Source organism: Euprymna scolopes, chromosome 29 (genome assembly GCF_053919585.1).
Source record: "Euprymna scolopes isolate OS-2025 chromosome 29, ASM5391958v1, whole genome shotgun sequence".
NCBI lineage: Eukaryota > Metazoa > Mollusca > Cephalopoda > Sepiida > Sepiolidae > Euprymna > Euprymna scolopes.
The window spans coordinates 16,554,695-16,564,110 of NC_136510.1; the positions used below are offsets into that span (position 1 = coordinate 16,554,695).

At 35.1% G+C, this 9,416-nt stretch overlaps 1 long non-coding RNA gene across 1 annotated transcript in view; it reads left to right on the forward strand.

Moving 5' to 3' along the window:
- The window catches only part of LOC145252508 (uncharacterized), a 46,803-nt gene extending 43,272 nt beyond the window's left edge, over positions 1–3,531 (forward strand). The window contains exon 2 of the long non-coding RNA XR_013863607.1: positions 3,273–3,531. This is a non-coding gene — a long non-coding RNA (uncharacterized LOC145252508). The remainder of the gene's footprint in view (positions 1–3,272) is intronic.
- Positions 3,532–9,416: the final 5,885 nt, after the last annotated feature.

A 9,416-nucleotide genomic window follows, 5' to 3' on the forward strand; every position in this document is an offset into this window, starting at 1 on the left:
AGAATTAATATTAATTTGTTGATTTATACTGGGAAGAGAATTTAAATTTTGTTCATTTTGATGAACAGAGGGTAGGACAGTAATTGTATCAGGATTGGTTTGGAGGGGATAATTAGTGATGGCTGCTATGAAAAATATTATTATTATTATTATTATTATTATAGCTGGTTGTATGATTGAAAATAGAGGGGCTGGTTGAATCGTTTGTTGTTCAACCGTTTTTCGGGGGGGTTTTTAAGCCTTAATTTTTTTGATTCATCCAGCCTTGACAGACGTGTTTTAAATATTATCTCTAGTGCTTTTCTTTTAATGATTTGGAATTCATTCCATTTGCGCTTTTTTCCAAGAAACTCTGCCTTTTGGATGATTTTGGACCATTTGGAATTTACCCATTGGATTGAAATTTTAAATTCGACCGTTTTGGATTTTACCATTTTTGGATTTTTACCTTTCACCAGACTATCCATTCATGTGAAATCTTTTTATTATTTTTCTTTTGCCTCCTGTTTCCCCTTACCTCACCTCTTTTTTAACCAAGTAAGATCTTTGACTTACTTGTAGTTTCATTAAATACTTTTATATGCAAAATCCGATCCTGGATTTTGCTAATTCCTGCCCTCTGATGAGAAGGAGAGTATTTCTTCAAAACTCCGCGGATTAAGGACTATCCACTTATCTTGTGCTTCTTTTTTTAAAATTAAATATGTTTTTAACTCTTTTTCAAGATGTCTTTTAACATTTTATTAATCATTTGTTCACACACACACATATATATATATATATACATATATATATATATATATATATATATATATATATATATATATATATATATATGTGTGTGTGTGTGTGTGTGTGTGTGTTTTTTCATGAACTGTCATTATGAAATTTGGATTATATATTCTCAGCAATACGATGAATAACATTTTTTAAAAAAAAACTTTTTCATCTTAGGGGTCTGCCCACTCTAACGGGAACCTGCCCTCCACCCAAATTTTTTAAATAAGCAAGATACAAAATGTTATAATAAAGAAGAGAATTGCTGTACATAATATTTTTAGTTATATTAAGTAACACATTTTTAAAGGTGTGTGCATGTAAGTATGTATGTGTTTGGTAAAATCCTAAACTATTGAACTTATCATCATGAATTATGGATTATATATTCTAGACAACAGGGTTAGTAACATGGATGTATTATTTTATGTCATGCTAATTTTTTACATGAGGATTGATTATTTGGATTATTTAAACTACTTTTCTCATCTTGAATATTATTGTCTCGATATTTTGGTCAATATAATCTTCCGCCGATCTTCTTTAAGTTTGTTTTATTGAACTTGGGAATCTTTCGTTCAACTCAGGAATCTGTATGGGCATTCGAATGGAACCTTTTATTTAATATTTCGTTCTGACAGCCATGATAGTGCTGACATCTTAAGCAATGGCTAATTATATTTCTTAGTATTGCCCATTGGGTTTGAACCTTCAACCTCTAGAACAGTGATGTTCAACGTGATCCATGTGGACTACCAGTGGTCCACAGGAGAATTTTGGTGGTTCAAACCTTGATTTAGTTATTAAAAATATTTTTTTAATATATTTAATTCAAAACCTTTTAAATTCAATAAAATATGTGTGTGTGTGTGTGTGTGTGTGTGTGTGTTATATTTCGACGATTTTTTAATTTCTAATTAATGTTTCATTTTATAATTTTTTTAATTTTATAATTCAATTGTGCAATTTTTGTTTTAGAAAATGGCAGCAGAAAAGGCCCTCCTGCAAATAAATAAACAAATAAATAAAAGTGAGACAATTCAGTGATGACTTCTTTTTATTAGGATTTCTCAAACAAGTTGATGACAATAAACCAGTTTGTATTGAATGTGGCCTTGGTATGAGTAATGATTCCATGAAGAAGGCAAAGTCAGAGATTCACCAGAGAACAAAGCATCCATTATTTGTTGGTAGAGGAAAAAAATATTCTGAGACAAAATTGAAAGCTCAACCTGTAAAATTAGTTGACATCTATATGAAAGTTAATGTTTCTCAGGTTAAAACATTAAAGCCTAGTTGTATTGTGTCAGAAATGATTGCTAAAGTAGATGCACCACAAGGATACAGAGAAAAACTGATTAAACTTGTTATGCTAGTTTGTGTGGAAGACCTTATTGGCAAAGAAGGTGCAGCAGTGCTTGAAAAAATACCTCTGTCAAGAGCAACAATAACGAGAAGGCAAGATGAAATAGCCGAATATATTCAAGATAAATTAATAGGAATTCTTCCAAAAAATGAATTTTCCATACAAATTGATAAAACAACAATTCATAATCAAACACTGCTGCTTTCATATGTCAGATTTGTATATCAGAATGACATCAGAGAAGAAATGTTATTTTTTAAAAGTTTACCAAAGAGAACAAGTGGAAGAGATATCTTTTCAGAAGTAAACAATTATTTGAATAATAACAATATTCTATTTACTAATTTGATTCAAATCAGCAAAAATGATGCTGCATCCATGGCAGGCAGTATCAAAGGCTTTGTAACACAGATGAAAACTGTTGCTCCTCATATAATGCATTATTCACAGACAACATTTGGCAGCAAAAATCTGTTTGGCAATATGGATACAGCTATAGCAAGAATAAAATTCTTTAATGACAGATTATTTGAAAACTTTTGTGGAAGATGAACAATTTAAAAAAAAAATACTATTTCATACAGGAGTTAGGTGGCTCTTCAAAGGTAACAGTCTTGATAGATATGTAGCAGCCGACACCCACTACAAACTACAGGCAAAAACTAACTCTCACGACTTTGAGATTTGAAACTCATTTCCTTCTGGCTCACCCAATCACAAGCCAGCTCTCTATCACATGACCGAGTATATAAAAGGTGAAATCACGAACCTTGAACTCTTTCTCACTGCTTTGCCCAGAAGCACACATCGCCTGGAACGTGAGTACTACGTGTGTTTTGGAACGTGAGTACTACGTGTGTTTTGGAACGTGAGTACTACGTGTGTTTTGGAACGTGAGTACTACGTGTGTTTTGGAACGTGAGTACTACGAGCTAACAATGACTCTCTTCAAACTACCATTTATTTCCACATGCGGTACCTAAAACGAACATTCTTTGTCATGCTAAAGAACAAACACTGATACACACACACACACACACACACACACACACACACACACACACACACACACACACACCTCACCTATGACAACACGCAAACACACTAAAGTCTTTGTCCTTTCTTTCAGGCTTCCTTTGCAACTACTGGCTACAAACACATGCAAACGGAACTGAACTGTTCTCTTGTTCAACCAGCCGGCATTATACTAAATCTATCTTTAAACACATCGACCACTTTTCTCTCTCTTTCAACAAACTTTTTTCACAACTACTATAATGCAAATGAGCGTGAATACTGAACTCTTTTACTAATACGTTTCTCTCTCTCCTACTAAAGCTACTAACGAAAATGACAAATAAAGTTTGTGTATTAATATAGAATGAAAATCTATCTCGTTGTTCCCATTTCTATATATTTATATGAACATGCAGCCTCATTCCGTTTTGTCATTTCTATAGATTTGTTAGTATGTGGCAAGCTCTACTGGACTTTTTAAAATTGAAATCTGCTGACTCTACTCAAAAACAAAAGACAAAAGCTCAGAAAATTTTGGATAATCTGAATAAGAATGCAATTAAATCCAAAATATTTTATATCAGTGACATTTTTAACTTTGTAAAGGAATTCAATTTGCAACTCCAAGGAAGGAAATCTGATCTTGTCATTTACTCACAAAAGATTAGCAATTTTATAAATAAGTTGAAATACTGGAAAACAAAACTTGACAAGCAAACTCTATAATTGTTTAAAAATTTAAATAGCATCAACTTGTCCAGAATGTGTCATAGAATGTGCTGAACATCTGAAAGGCCTGAGAAAAGATTTTGAGAGAAGATACGAAGAACTCATCAACACAACTTATCCACTGTGGTTTCAAGATTTAGCAAACTTTGAACTTGAAGATAGTATGGAACCTGAAGTAGTTCAAGAACTTTTGAATTTAAAAGAAAATTCAAAGTTGTCCAGAAGAGTTCAAGATGAAGAGATTTTTGGATATACTGAAATAAAGTCAACAAATTTATGACTTAGTTGAGCCCAGCATGTTATCTTTTCTGATAATCTGGCTAGTAGAAGCGGGCTTTTCAGCTTTTGCTGACATCTTTACAAAAAAGAGAAAGAAATTGGATATTATATTGAATATTATATGAATATTATAGTGAAGCTATGAATTTGCTGGTACTGGTATAAATTGAAACAGCATTCACAAATGCAAAAAAAAGTTTTTTGTGCAAAGAGTTCATGAATTGGGGAAAAGAAATGAAAAATAAGAAAATGAATTCAAAATTCAAAATTCAAATTCCAGATAAAAGGATATGGAGTGATTAGGTATTCCCAAGGCAAAATGATCATGACTCAATGTTCTCATAAGAAAAAGCCAGAGTTATACTGTTAACAAATAGATCCAAATTAAAAATCTAAAATGTGTGTAATCCAGGTTTGTAGAAAGATCCGTTTGCAAGTAGTCGAGAAATAAAAATTATTTTGAATCGTTAAAGTTTTTTCACTTAGGGAAATTGAGTCAGCATAACACATCTTGCATGGCCGTTTACAAGGTTTAGTAATGACGGAAAACTTGATTTCAAAAATACAACAGAAATAAAATACAGTGGAAACGAAAGTAAAAAAAAAAGGTTGTGTCTTTGTGACCCAGACAGATTGTCCTTAAAATAATTAGGTTATGCCATATAGCATAACCTAATTATTATATTATATTGTATCAGGACTTATCAAAATCTGGAGGCCATTCTAGGCTAAGTGTTAATAAGTGTTAGGTAGATGTTGAGACAATATGATCAATAATGGTGGAACTTGGGTAGGGTTTAATCATATAAGAGGACGGCCCAACCAGAACATTAGACTTGAAAACGGCTATGTTATAGTCAGCTGGGAGATCACCCCTCGGTATTGTATTCAACAGACAGTTCTGGGAAAGAAACTCTGTTCATGGAATTTTCATTTAGTTTTAGGCACAGATAGAGAGTGAGGAAAATTCTTGACGGTTGTTGTAGCTTGACAAGTATCTGTTTTGAACGTTTTACGGGGGGGGGGTCGAATTAGAGCAATTTACCATATGGAGTTTTGGTCAAGATCAAAGTGTAGTATCTGTTCTTCAGATGCTGCACTTCATTTTCTTGTTCTCTTTCGGTGGAGCATTAGTCCTTCACGACTGAGACAATTTTTATTTTTGTACCTTTTCTCCATGTTAAAAAACGACCCTGGTGTTTAACTCTGTCCCGTGGGGAGGCATAGTAAATAGGTACATAAAGTTCTGCTCAAAATCCTGTACAGTTTGATGGAAAAATTCATTAGTTGGACAAGTTGTACCTGAAGAAGGTTGGAGGTTACATCAGCTGAAACATTGTGAGAATAGAATCCTAGTTGAGAGTAGTAGTGTCTTAATAATCCAATACAAATTTATGGCATACTCTCGGATGTTTTCTCCCCCTTTTTTCACGCACACACACACACACACACACACACACACACACACACACACACACACACACACACACACACAAACACACACACACACACACACACATAATGAAGTGAAAGTCGGATAAAGCCAAGGTTGTGCAGTCAATGACCCAAACGTTCGACTTCTAAAATGTTAAGTCTTTCCTATCTCCTTCCATGTGCGCTAACACCAAGCTATTTTTTGTAAAGTCTTCTCGTTTTGTTTTGTTTTTATTTATGGAATTTACTCCAGACAAGGCATGAATTAAAAAGTTAAAAATAAAATACAACTTGAAGGTCAAAATTTTGCCAACAATAAGTGTTAGATGGATAGATTCCGACCCAGAAAACGGCAATTAGATTCCAACACAGAAAACGGCAATTCTTCCACCTTTGTCAGAAACATCGCTCATGGAATGTGAGGACTAAAGGATAAAATAAAGGAACCGAAAGTTACGATGCTGCCAAAACTAAACAATGTCTATTTTCTACATTTTGCTTCCCTACTGCTTGTAACTTGCTTGTCTTCAAATCAAATATCAGCAAATTTTTGCCATAGACCATCTTATATGCAATTAAATGCAATTCATACCATTGATCAATGTTAGTACCACATCATTGGACTGGCAATCATTTGCGTCTCATTAATCCTTTTCCTCAAATTGCTCTTGGCCTCAATTGTAATAGAGCATGTATGAGTGCGTGGGAAAATATCAGCAGGAGCTGGCTTGCGAAGATAATAGCAGCAGTAGCCGAAAAAGCACATATCTAAATTAGGAAATGTGTGTGGGCTTGCATCACAAGAAAAAGAAAAAAAAGGACTCCACGTGGTCGTAGAGAGAAGCAAAGTGCATGTCAAAAAAGATAGATGTGTAAAATTGAAGATGAGAAATGGCTGGCTAATTGCTGGTGTGTGGTTGAAGAGAAAGAAAAACGTTGGCCAGGTGAGATGGACGTGTGGCCCTGCAGTGGTGATGAGAGACTTTTAAGCTGGTGTCGAGATGGCAGGGTTTTGTTAATATCAAGGCAGACGAAATGAACAGTTAGAAAAAAACAAGAAGCAGGCATTGTTTGGAAAGTAACGTTAATAAATGCCTTTTACTAAAACAGAAAGAAAAGCTGAGTCAGATTTGTTTATTTTTGTTTGGTTGTTCCTTTTCTGTTAAGGTGAAATAAATAATGTCCAGACGGTGATGTGGTAGGTGGAAGATGTTTATTCAGAGTGCAAATGCGTGCGACTTGTCTCGAAGAGAAGTACTGAACTGCCTATATCCCTTCTGCCCCCTGGCAGCCTTCCTCCAATACAAGTGAAAATAGCCTGGTCATATTTCGATGGTGTGCCCCCCTAGCTTTACCAGTTCTTTTCTAAGTGTTAGGTACCAGGTCGAGATGCATCAGTTTGACCATATACGCATTTGGATAATTTCCAAATGCAACTAGGAGGTACATTGGCTTCTTTATCCCTGAGTGGCTTCCGGGCCTTGATAAGTGGTGATCACTGTGTAAAAAAAAAAAAAAAAAAAAAAAGAAGGTAAACGGGTCGATCTAACTGTTTTCTCTGTAAAAAAGCAGTTTTAATGCCCACGGATTTGCATATCCAACAACTTTCTGACATTTTCAATGGTATCAGACGGTGTGGGGGTTTGAGAGAGGTTTGAATTGTAGCAAAGATGGTTCGAGCATAATGGCCACGTTACATAGTTGTGCTCTTTTCCAAAAATTATCTGCTCTTTTTTATGGAGTTATGCGTCTTCTACACAATAGGGGACCTTAATCTGGGACGTCTATATTTGAAGTCTGATGGTCTCATTTTTCTTTTTTGAAATGCAAGAGTCAGATCTTAAAGTTGGTATTTTTAGATGAGAGGCTGAGCCAGAAACACTTGAACTGCAGACAAGACAGAATAGAAACATTGTGTGGTCATTTTCAAAATGCTTTTGTCTTCTTGATTAAGAGATTTTACGGTTATCACAATTAAAATCTTGGATTTTATCGTGGATTGGTCCATTAATAGGGGAAATAGGGAAGGGATATAAGTGTGGGTGGGTGAGGATGTACACAAAAACCGCTTTTAGTAGGATGCAAGTAACGGATTCAAACACAATTAATAAGAAATTATGAGAGGGATTCTAAAAGTACTGCCTCCTATCTTTTATTCCGCCCAAATGGATCAAAAGGGATGGCAAATTGCTTTGTAATGATGACTGAACTCATGCATTATGACTTGAAAGTTTTATCTCTCTGTTGCAGATATTGACGGTGTGAGACTCTAACAAAGCAACCTCCTGTTATGGATGTGCATCAGAAGCAAAAATGCAAGTAAGTCTCTGGCCAGCTTTGAGTAGGATTGAAACCGCTATCTTCAGACAATGCTCATCTGGCACCGTAGAGATTCAACGTCTCTATCAACTGCACCTTAGGGGCCCATTGCACAGTTGATAGAGACGTTGAATCTCTACGGTTCCAGATGAGAATTGTCTGAAGATAGCAGTTTCAATCCTACCCAAAGCCGGCCAGAGGCTTACTTGGCCAAAACATGGTGAGACGGCAACAACTACGGATGACAGCGATTGCTGAGAATGCAGTTAGGAAATTTGAAGTTCCTATCTGTCGCGGTTACCACCTGATGAAGGCCAGAGGAATAGTTGGCCGAAACGTTGTGAAACAACAACTGATAAAGATGAGAATAATAGTCTGCAATAAATAAAAATTAATATAAATAATACTCATCTCAATAATGAATTCCAATTAAAATAATATATATAATATTCAAACTTATTGTTTCGCAATAAAAATGATGTTTCAAACTGAGACATGAAAGACTAAAAAAAAATAGACGCTTCTTCCTTCTTTGAGCGAACTATAGATATTTTTATACGTGAGTGCACAAACCCCTAATAAAGATTAATAAATGCAAAAGACACAGAATAATTAAACAATGCCTCTTTTTTATAACAAAACAACAAAAAGGTTTATTTCGCATTAAGAAGGAATGTGTCTGAGGCAAAAGAAAAGAAAAAGGAACAGAAAGTTCTCAGATGTTCTACCGTCTGGACGCAGAAAACTTGAAGTGCCCCTGGCTGTCCAGTGGAAGTCTTCAGTGGAGTAGTCACAACCTGGGGGGATTCAGTAGACAGAGAGCGAGAGGAGAGGTCCATGTTCTTTGGTGGTCGGGGCTCCTCTGCTGGCTGCTGGGTCATTCTAGACAGGAATAAATAGTCCATTAAGGGACACAGGATTAATGCGCCCTGGTAGCTAACTGGTCAGTGTGTGGCCGAATCAGTCAGCAAGGGGGCATTAATCCACAAGAAAATAGTCTGTTATGGTAACTGCTACAGAACTTCGAAAATTGAAATATTGGATTTCCAGTAAAACCAATGGTATCTACTTAATTTTCATGTCACAGCAATGAACATATCCAAAAATTATGAAAAACGATAAGGTAGAAAATTAATTATTAATGAAAACAGTTTTCAAAGACAATTAGTAAAAATTGAGTTTTGCTATTTGTATTATTTGAATTCTTTGGACTCCTGTTCTCATCCAGAGTGTCATTTTCATAAATAAAATAGGTTTAAGGCTCCCAAAATTCATACTAGAACTGTCCACAAAGACCCGTTGTGCAGTGGTTAGAATATTGGGAAAAATTAATTGTAAAAGTGATATTCTCCTGAAGGTTGAAGGTTCAATTCTCAGTGTAGATGACCGAAAAATACAATTGCGGATGACTTAGGACCTTTATCTGTTCATCGCTGATAATGCTATCCCTGTGAAGTAAATAAAGGGTTCCATTCAAAATTTCGTCCAAATTCCT